An 11,077-nucleotide genomic window follows, 5' to 3' on the forward strand; every position below is an offset into this window, starting at 1 on the left:
CTGATTTAAATTCTCCTAAAATATAAAAAACAGAACGGTTTCCTGAATTACAGCTTTTGGCAGTAAGTAAAGTTCAATGCAAAGAACAATAAGCCTCAACTTCCTGTAGCAGCCTTTACTTTGCCCTAAAAAGAGAGACCATTTTCCTACAGAGACAGTCATTTAGATGAGACACACATCAAGTTTTTTTCTAAAGTGCCAAAACTCATATAATTCCTGTAACTGCAGATGAGAATTATAACTTAAATACTCCAGGTGATCGCAAATCCTGAAGAGTTCCTGGTTTCTGTGACGGGGAAGAATTTGACTAGTACATAGTTGAACTAAAATCCAGGCAAAAATGCTCTACAACTTCATCTACTGGTTTGTAATTCATTAACATATTGTAAGACTGTTATTCAAATCTAGTTATGTGGTAATAAGACCTGAGAGCATTTTGTAAAAGTTTGTTTTAAAAATCCCCAGTTAAACTTAATTTGCTAATTTTCTATTCTATTATCTATATTTTTCTTTGTTTAATCTGTCTCCTTTTCTTTCCACAAATTCCCAAGGACAATTCCTTAAAAAATTATTAGTCCTATTGTTCGGTTGGAGGTGAATTTATCCCAACAATCCTCAGGTCTGTGGATGTCCAGAGTGTAACTCTGGTGAGCCAGATGGGCTCCTACAACAACCACAGCAGTGTAGTAGGGCACAGTTTGACCGACGTTCACTCCCAGCAGGCTCAGTGGCCCCAGCATCGCCACAGTGAAGCCACTGAGCCACTGCTTGGTATCTTCACGGAACAGCAGTGCCGTGGACTTAAACCCGATCCGAGCATCATCTCTCTTGTCCTGATGAGCATAGATGGTATCGTATATTAGAGTCCACATAATTCCAGAAAAATAAAGAGGAAGGCAAACAGATGGATCACAGGAGCCCTTGACAGCAGACCATCCAAGTAATGCTCCCCAATTAAAAGTCAACCCCAAGGCTAATTGAGGCCAGTATGTAATTCTCTTCATTAGCGGGTAGGTGATGACAAGAAGTAGGGATGCTGGTCCAAGAGCTATACTGTAGTAATTCAGACACAGAAGAACACGCAGTGCCAAGGTCAGCTGTCCCCCAAGAAAAGCAAAGGATTGAAAAGTTGAAATGTCTCCAGCAGCTACTGGGCGACGTGCTGTTCTTGTAACCTCGCCCCCATGGCCGCTCCTCTGTGGAGAAAGGAAGCACACTGCACTTTGCAACACCAGCTATTCAACTGATACAGGCGCTTCTCACGCTGGGTTTCAGTGAGGACACTAAATGATCCTGTTGCTTTATGTGGCATTCAAAAGTGATGCCACCATCTTACTCTGCAGAATTGAGAGGAGCCTCTCTGTTGCTTTCTGGGACGAATCTACTTTTTTTTTTATCGTAGTCCTGGTCCCACATGTCATTAATAGTACAGCCTGCTCCAGGCATCAGAACAGCTCCAGTGCCAAAGAGGGATAACATGTACCAATCTGGAAAACAACCTGTTTCAGCTGCCAGACCAATGCTCCAAGTACATGGCAGATACAGTAGCCAGGTTCCTATGGGCTTGTCCAAACGCATGAGGCGCAGGTAGGGCTGCAGAGGGCGGGGCGCCGAGTTCACGATCGCCGCCGCAGGCAGGCTCGGCCGCCGCCCGAGCGGCCCCCGCCCGGCTGAGGGCCGCCAGTCTCCCGCGTGGAGCCCACTGGCAGCGTGCGGTAAGGTGAGGGAGCGCCGCGCGAGCCCCACAGCCACACCTGCGTCCCTGCCCGTAGGCGCCGCACGAGCCCCGCGCCTGCCGCGCCCAGCATGGCGCTCCGGAGAGCGCCGATCATTCTTAATTATAGAAAAATTTCTACACAGAAAAAACCATGGGATTAGATTCAGAGCTTATTTGGATCATACATTTAATTATACTTATTGAGAAAAACAAATTCTAATCCATAAAACAGATTAGAAATAACAGCACAAATCTCCTTAGCCTGCCAACCAGGCTTAATAACTGATTATTAACTTATAATATCAGTTATTATCAGAAATTACCTGTAATATTCAGTGAGCTAATTCACTGCTAGCTCTTCTAAGAACATAGGCTCCAGAGTAAAACAAAAATAAATTAAAAGAGAGATAGAGACAGAGTCAATCCTTTGCAATCTCTTTAAAGTCAAATGAAATGATTCCTTCCTGGGTCCAAACCACCTTAGGGCTATGGTGGAAGTGAAGGGAAAGAAGATCCTCATTTCCAGGGACAGCTACCTGTCCTTCCTGATTAGAGATATCTGAACCCAGAACTGCCCCCCAACAAGCCTTTCTGACGTATTTGGAAACTTCGGAAGCCACTTCTGATGGCCCCACTCTTGATATGACCCAATGACTAGGTACCCACGACATCTGGTCATTGTAGACCCCGTAGGGACTATTGCACCCACTTCAGATACCTTGGGACTCACTACATTAGGCCTCATTTTTCACCAGTACCTGTTCCAAACCATTCTAACACCTGTGATTCACCAAAGTGATGCACTACTCTTCTACATAGCAGCCCTATTTGCTTTTATTCTCACTCGCTCTACTCTGCTTGTCAAGGCATACTTTTTCTCTCCATAGACTCAGTCTCTCCATTACTCCTTTCGCATGCCAATTTTGGGAAAAAGAATTTCAAATCACTCCAGTAACCCCCTGCCACCCACAGACCGAGGGAGCATATTAACCTGGGCCTAGCAGAGTAGGTCAATCTGTTGCCAGACATTCTACAGACAGCTGGGCTAGCCTAAGAACCGAATAACCTGGTGTTTGCAAACAGGATACCACTTCTCCCACGACACATCCACTTCCACATCAATTATCTGTTTGTCCGCCATGATTTCTCTGAACTTCTCAGCATCACGATTTCTCCAGCACCTGGGTAGTGTCTGGAAGAAGAACTTCCGGTGATCCAAAGAACAGAAAGCAAAAAAACAACTGACTGAGACTATCAAAATGGGAGACGCCATTAGGCTCTGCTCCCAACACATATATCCCCTGCATGTATCCCGAATTGGAAGACCAAAGCATAGAAGTCATCAACTTCATCACCTTCCTAAGCCAACTACACAATTCTCTGTGTAAAGACCCTGACTCTAACCCTTCTCTGATGCACTTACCCCGTGAAGACCTCTATTCCTATCATGTGTGTAAAGACCAAGAGATGTCACTTCATTTTTGTCATTAAAAAGCAAGTTATGATTGTTGAGGAGTTCATTGTGATTAAATATCCAGTAAACCAGTAGAAGTCCTGGGTTTCTGGCTGCTGGTGTTGTAGTATCTCTGACATAGGACTCAGTGCTAACATTGCACAATTTCCAGGGTGCACACGGTAAAGTCTGAAGCTCAGAATGCTTTTAAGCTGCATGTTTTACTGGAGAGGAAGGGTTGGCTGTGCAAGGGGTTAAGTATTTCTGTAAGAACTGTGGGCCTAGTCATAAGTCCTTGCTGTTATTGCAGTATACTGAGAATCCCTTTTTTTTTTCTGAAATCATTCTAAAAGAGGCCCTTCACACAGGGAACCTGAAGAATTTCATATGTGAATATTAAAACTTTTACTCTGACAATATCAAGAACTTTGTTTAGTATGTGACAGGCAGCTAAAACTACTATGCCCACTGTGTTCAATTAGGAGCAGAATTTAGTTTAAAGTTATTTTTCTACCTTGAAACACTTTACAAATACAAATGTCTATGAAAAGACGCTTTGTTCGTGACTATGCTTTTTCTCCGAAAACTCAAATGTATGTTCGTACGTATCTGTGAGTGTATATAAATGCACACGTATAATATATGCAAAAGAAAAGAAGACCCTGGCTCTAACCCCTCTCTGATGCATTTACCCCACCAAGACCTCTATTCCTATCGTATCCCAGAGGCTGACTCAATAATCTGGTAAAAGAAACCCAAGTACATTATCAAATGGATATTAGAAGAATGGCAATAATCAAAAACACGGACAAAAAAAACATTTTTGAGGATATGGAGAAATTAGAACTGTGCTAGTGGAAATGCAAAATGGTATAGCCACTTTGGAAAACAGTTTAGCAGTTCCTCAAAAGGTAAAAAATAGAATTATGTATAACCTGACAATTTCACTCCTAGGTATACACTACAAAGGACTGAAAACATAGGGTCACAGAAAAACTTGTATACAAATGTTTACAGCAGCATTATTCACAATAGCCAAAAAGTGGGAACAACCCAAATGCCCGTCAGCTGGTGAATGGACGAACAAAATGTAGTATAATCCATACAATGGAATATTATTCAGTCATGAAAAGGAATGAAGTACCAAGGTAAACTACAAGATGGATGGACTTTGAAACATTATGCCAAGTGAAAGAAACCAGTCACAAAAGACCATGTATTGTAGGATTCCATTTATATGAAATGTCTAGAATAGGCAAATTCGTAGAGACAGAAGCTATGTTAGTGGTTGCTCAGGGCAGGGGCTGTAGGGGAGGAAGGAATGAGAAGTGACTGATGATGGACTTGTAGTTTGTTGGCTTTTAATAGGCTCTACATTTCCCTCCTGTTGCCTTTTCAGACAAGTGGTGATAAAGGTTCCCTGCTATTGCTTGTCCCAGATTCTTCATCTTCCCTTATTAATTCTTTTTATCCTGTCCACATCTGTTTCTTGTTGGGACAATGGCTGGTGTCCTACCCCTTTCTCTGTGTATGTCCCTGATTTCTAACTCTGAGGCTTCTTGGTGCAGTTCCCAATATCGACTTCCTTATTCTTTAGGGAGAACCGCACTGATGGATAGAGAGTGGAGAAAAGATTGCATATTTACAACTCTTCCCTTCTCTTTTATTCTACACGTATTACTGAGAGATGTCAACTACCCAGGACACAGTGCGGGGCTTCCCTCTATCTAGGGAATTAGTGTCTTAGAGAGACAGAGATAGAAATGGGCTCAGTGGCAGCCTGGCTGTGCTCCAATGGAATTTTAAGAGATGGCCTGGTGCTCAAATTGCCCTGAAGTTTTAGGACTTTAGCTATTGTTATTTCTAAACCTAATAGCTTTTGTGAGTGAGGGCTTGTGTCATATAGACCAATTGGCTTCATTTTTCCAGGAAAGGAGTAACTCATCTTCAGAAAACTAAGACAGTTTAGGGCCAAGGCAGAGCCTGACAAGAACTATATTTATTTCATTATACAAAATACAAATCTTCCATTGTCAAAAGTTTACAATGAGTTGAATCCCTTGTCTTAGCCCAGTCAACCCCAAACCACCAAAAACAAACCCTTTGTTAGGCAAAATCAAATTTATCGGCCCATTGCTATGAAGGAGATCATAAAGCAGAGAAACTGTGGTGCATCTCACCAACCAAAGTGAAAGATGGAACTAGGATAGAGAGAATTCTGGGCCAGGGTAGAGTCTGAGTTAAATTTAAATAAATCAGTGTTTTGATAGGCTCCAAGCAAAGTAAGGCAGTGTAAAGTGCCTCAGACTCAGACTGCAGAGTAGACCCAGGGTCTTGTTTCCCTGGAAAAAAGAAAGCTAAGATAGATGTGGGACACTGTGTGCAGAAACCCCTTATCTGAAACTCTGCATCTGGGCTGCAAATCCAGATGGCTCTCTGCATCAGAGTAACTTAGACACCCCCCCAACCCGGCCCAGCAAGAGTAGGTTGTTCCTCTCTTACTGATATCTTTTCAAACAACAATTTAAATCAAATTACTTACATTTCTGATAGTCTCCGATTTTAGAGAACAGTTTCTCAGCGAGGAAGAAAGTGGTAGTCACTTAACGAAGGGGATTGTTATGACACTTTCCAGCTGCTGTGTGTCCTTGGGGGAAATATTGTTTCCTGTTAACTTATGCGGCTGGCTTTATCTGTGTCTTTTATTCCAATCTGATGAATGGTAGGACAGATTTTTACTGTCCAAGCTATTTTTACTTTCTCATTGCCTTGGTGAGCTGCACTGAGCACGTAGCATAAGCAAGAACTAAATTTTGTAAATTAAGCTGCTGAGATGCTGGGGGTTTGGTTTGGTTTTTTTTTTTTTACCAGAGCATCACCTAGTCTAGCCTGGATGTCATAGAGAGTTCTATTTTAATTAAATTCCCATACAATGAGGTACTGGCTTAGGGGCTGGTAGCAGGTGGCAGAAAACTATTATTGGAGGATGAATGGATGTATATCCACATTATGCAGTGGCAAAACATTTGATAAAATTGTCATCTGAGGTAATTTGGTGGGCACATCAAGTCCTCAAGAATTTGTAGCCTTAGAAGAAGAGGTTGGAAAATAGAATGTTTATAGCCTGTGTTGGTTGTTAATGACTATGTTTGGCAAGGTATTATAAGAAATAGATGAGCTCAGAAAACAATTGGTCAGTTTGCGAGCAGGAAAGGGAATAGAGAGTGTCTACAAATTTGGGAATTAATAAGGTTGCAAAATGCAACCATTTCTGATCCACAAACAGTATAAAGTAGCATTGAGCAATGCTCTGATAACAAAGTCTGATTAAAATAGCCCTGGAGCAAGGATCAAAGCAAGATACAACCATAAGGTATATTGTTAAAATCTGTATGGGTTAAGGTGACACCTGCTATATCTTTTCAGTTGGACAAGATAGGGTGAATGAATTAAGGTGTGTCTTTCCCAACCAAATAGGGTGAATGAATTAAGGTGTGTCTTTCTCACCAAAGATAGGCCCACAGTAATTGCAGTTGAGAAAGAAAGAGACAGAGATAGAGAGAGAGGCAATAAAGCAAAGACATGTAGAAAATTCAAGATGTATGAGTAAAGAGAAATGAAAACTTATGTCCTTTCAAAAACTTGTACATAAATGTTTGTGGCAGCATTATACATAATAGAAAGAACGTGGAAACAATTCAAATGTCTATTGCTTGATGGATAAATAAAATACTGTATATCCATACAGTGAAATACTATTCATCAATAAAAGGAAATTAAGTGCAGATACGTGCTACAATGTGGATGAACCTTGGAAATATTATGCTAAGTAAAAGAAGCCAGGCACAAAGGACCATATAGTATATGATCCAATTTATACGAAATGTCCAGAATGGGCAAATTCATAGAGACAGAAAGTATATTTTTGCCTCTTGCTGGGAGTAGAGTGAGCTGGGGTGGGAGAAGGTTGGGGAAATCGGGAGTGACTGCTAACGGGTGTGGGGTTTCTTTCTGAGATGATGAAAACGTTTTGTAAGTACTGGCAAAGTTTGCATAACTCTGTGAAGATACGAAAAACCATTGAATCTTATACTTTAAATGGGTGAATTGTATGATACATTAATTTTATCTCAAAATAAGCTCGAATTTAAAAAGGAAGTATATCTCACAAAGAACTGTGGGTATGGCTATTGGCATATGAAATTCACTGGAATCAGACAAGAATAGGACTAAATTTTTCGAGTGAGTTCAAATGCTAAAGGGACCACTAGCCTGGAGAAGAGAAATTGACTGCTCAGGATTTAAAACAACCCTTGGGCCTAACCTTCTCTGAGTAGAAAATGGGCTGGAAAAACTGCCTCACACCTAAGGAAGAGCTATTCACTCATTCCCACTTCTGATAAGGCTAAACAGGATATCATAAAAGGAAGAATCCAGTTCTTAAGGGCAGAACTGGAACTTAATTAAATAACTTATCCTATCCCAGGGTAGGAAGCCCTCCTCAGGTTGGCCCAACAGTATTTTATTTTATTTTATTTTTTTTGCGGTACCCGGGCCTCTCACTGCTGTGGCCTCTCCCGTCGCGGAGCACAGGCTCCGGACGCGCAGGCTCAGCGGCCATGGCTCACGGGCCCAGCCGCTCCGCGGCATGTGGAATCTTCCCGGACCGGGGCACGAACTCACGTCCCCTGCATCGGCAGGCGGACTCTCAACCACTGCGCCACCAGGGAAGCCCGGCCCAGCAGTATTTTAGAATTGCTACAGACCTGGACTTCCAGGAGTATTTAGCTCATTTATCCTGCCTCTGACTCTCAGTGTATAGTATATTGAGGGCTGATAACTTATCTTTTTGGTTCATAAGACTTGGAGCAAGAAGAATCACACCCAGACCTAATGTAGACATAACAGGGCATCAGCCCCAATGAAGAGACCACTGTACATTGCCCAGAAGTCCTGGACTTGAAGGTTGCTGCTGTGGATGAGGCTTCTGGCTCATCTCCCTCAGGACCGCCTCTAGTGACTACGCTCAGCACAGTACCTGGTGTGTGCTAAGCACTACCTGATGGGAGTTATGCTAAATTCTATTAAAAGGTTAGCCAGATGAGGCATGGGCAGGTTAAGGAACTTGTTGGAGATCACACAGCTGGTAATGGCAAATCAGATCCTGAACCCAACTTTGCACAGCTACAAGGTCATGCTTTTCCACCTAGACCAGGAGAGCTTTCCATGAACTGTGGCATAGTGACAACCAGTGTGGAGCAACTCCTGGCATCGTTGATTATGAACTCTTCTTCAATAAGTACCGCAGTGAAATCTCTGCTGGCCTTGTAAGTATTATTGCTTGTGTGTAGTGTGTGTGTGTGTGTGTGTGTGTGTGTGAAGAAAGAGTCTTGTTTCACTAGCTTCTCCCCCACGAGCAAGAAAGAGCGGTCTCTTGCTTGCTTCATTGCCTCCAATGCAGGTGGTAAGTACTAAATATTTCTTTTTGGAACAGTTTATGAGGGAAGAACATTTTCAAATTTATGAGGCTCTCATGCATTTTGAGAAGAGATTTTCATATTTCACATATTTCCTTCTTTGGATCTTTCTATTTAGGGATCAGTTTAAAAATACAATCCCTCTATCTGGAGCAGAAGTGTTGTGAACCATGAGTTCCACATCTCTTGAGACTTTGAGTCACTTTCAAGGCAAAATACAAAGAAAATGAAAGGAAATTAAAAAGAAATATAGCTTGGTTTCGGCTTGGAACACACCACGATTCCATGATAGGTTACAGTAGATTGGAGACACTGGAAGAAAATACATCATTTACCAAAACTTAAGGTGTGCCCTTCCCCTGAAGAAAACTAAACGGCTGCTTGCTAGAATTGTATCCTTAAAGTGGCATCTTCAATATATTTGGGTATTTTATTGCTTATTTAGACCAGATACCTCACTCTTAAAAACTATGTCGATGTGTGATTTTGCCACATTTTCAGTAAGCATGTATATAACTTTGGAAGCTTAAAGTTATACACTTAGGACCTAGGAATAATTCCCCAAATCTCTGAGAAACAGAGGGTTCAGAAGATGGGTTTATGATATCTTGTCCTTTTAAAATTAAAGACCTCCAGAACTAGATGTAACCAAAGGTCAACATTTTTTTTAAGGTTTCTTACCCTACCTATTTAGAAAGACTACAATTTCGGCAACCTGAAAGCAATTCTTGGCAATGGCATCATTCTTGAGTAGGGGACAGGAAATGGATTAGTTGACATTGTGTCTCTTTTCCACTTTGATTTCTTCACCTGCTCCACCTTAGATACACCTAGAAGGACTTGAGGATCTCCTCAGCAACACATTCACAGTCAAGGAGACTGGAACTCTGTGTGAACTTCGTGTCCATCTTGAGGCTCTTGGATTGTACTGAGACAAAGACGATTGAGTTGTAGACAGGAAGCCAAGGCCACCATCCTGGCAATAAGGAGAGAAAGAGGGGACTCAGCAGCTGAGCTTCAGGCTGGCAGGATTCCTATTATCTTGAGGTCTCATACTCCTGAAAGAATTTAGAGTCACGTTTTTCAAACCCCGTTGCATAAAGCCCTAGGTTAAGGCTTCGTCTTGTGGATCATTATGGAGGGATGAAGCAGGTGCAAAGAGGTTGGGAGGCAGAGCACTTAGGCTCCAGACCTCACCTCTGACTGTTTCAACCAGCCCAGCTTTGCTCTTATCTACTTCACAGGTTGGGCTCTATGTCACGTAGTTTTAAAAAATAATCAGATGAAAGAGTTAAACTTACCAGAACTCCATTCAGGGAAAATAATATACGTGGTTAGAAAGAATACTAAGGTAAGTCATTTAGGAAGGGAGGGAGCAGAAGTGAGATCTTCAAAAGCAGACTGGAAATAAAAAGATATGACCAGTAAACTGCTATCTCAGGAGGGTGGGTCCTGATGACTCCAAACTTTTGTTCCTCTGAGATGAACTGGTAGATATGAGGACAGAGCTGAACTACTCATGAGAATAGAGGACAGGCTGAGTATTGGTGTGGGAGGAAGGGCGGACAGAGAAAATCTCTAGTTCACAGCACAGCCAGGCCGACTTGGGGGAAAAATATGTCAAATGGGATTTTCTGAAGTTGCACACGGTGGCATGTGCAGTGTCAAAAGTCCCTTTACTATCTAACCCTCCAACACCCCACACCCCAGGTAATATTTAGTAAAACTTGCTTTGGGGCTTTCATTGTGAATAGGTTCTTCCTGGAGAAGGCAAGAGATGCTGATGAGGTTTGACAACTGATGATGTAGAGAGAAAAGACGCCGTAAGTGTTTCATTTGGTGATTCACCAGAAGGGCTCGATAGCAGTTAATAGTCAATGCTAAGGTTTATTACAACAAAGGATACAGAACAAAAGCAACAGGAAAAAATATGCAACGGGGGGGTCCAGAGAGGTTTGTCACGGGCTTCCAAGACCTTCCTTGTCCGAGGCCACACAAGAATGCTCTTTTCCCAGCACTGAACTATAGGGACGTGTGCGGAATGTCCTTGCCTGGGGAAGCCCTAATGTGCCTCAAGGTCCATGGCTTTTATAGGCCAGGGGGCAGGAGGCGGAGGGGGGCGGTACTCCTGGTCCCATAGGCCTATTCTGCTCTGCAACCAGACTTGGCAACCAAGACTTAGAACCCCAACGATGAAATCAGGTGCACATCAGCAATCTTGGTGTTGGTAAAGCAACCTGAAAAGCCAGTAGAGGATGATACGTTGCTTCAAGTGTATATAACAAAATCGTCAGTCACTCACATAACGAACATTCTGAGGGCAGCATTCCCAGGAGCTGGCCAGCGGTCACTCATGATTCCCTCGAAGACATAAGTAGTGAGCAATCAGGCTTGCTGTGTTAATGTTTCCCTCACCCTGCGTGGGGGGAC

At 42.5% G+C, this 11,077-nt stretch overlaps 1 pseudogene; it reads right to left on the reverse strand.

The window, feature by feature from the left end:
* Positions 1-479: 479 nt before the first annotated feature.
* Positions 480-1,817, reverse strand: LOC132433618 (4-hydroxybenzoate polyprenyltransferase, mitochondrial-like; annotated as a pseudogene).
* Positions 1,818-11,077: the final 9,260 nt, after the last annotated feature.

The sequence above is a fragment of the Delphinus delphis genome, chromosome 11, assembly GCF_949987515.2.
Source record: "Delphinus delphis chromosome 11, mDelDel1.2, whole genome shotgun sequence".
Classification (NCBI taxonomy): domain Eukaryota; kingdom Metazoa; phylum Chordata; class Mammalia; order Artiodactyla; family Delphinidae; genus Delphinus; species Delphinus delphis.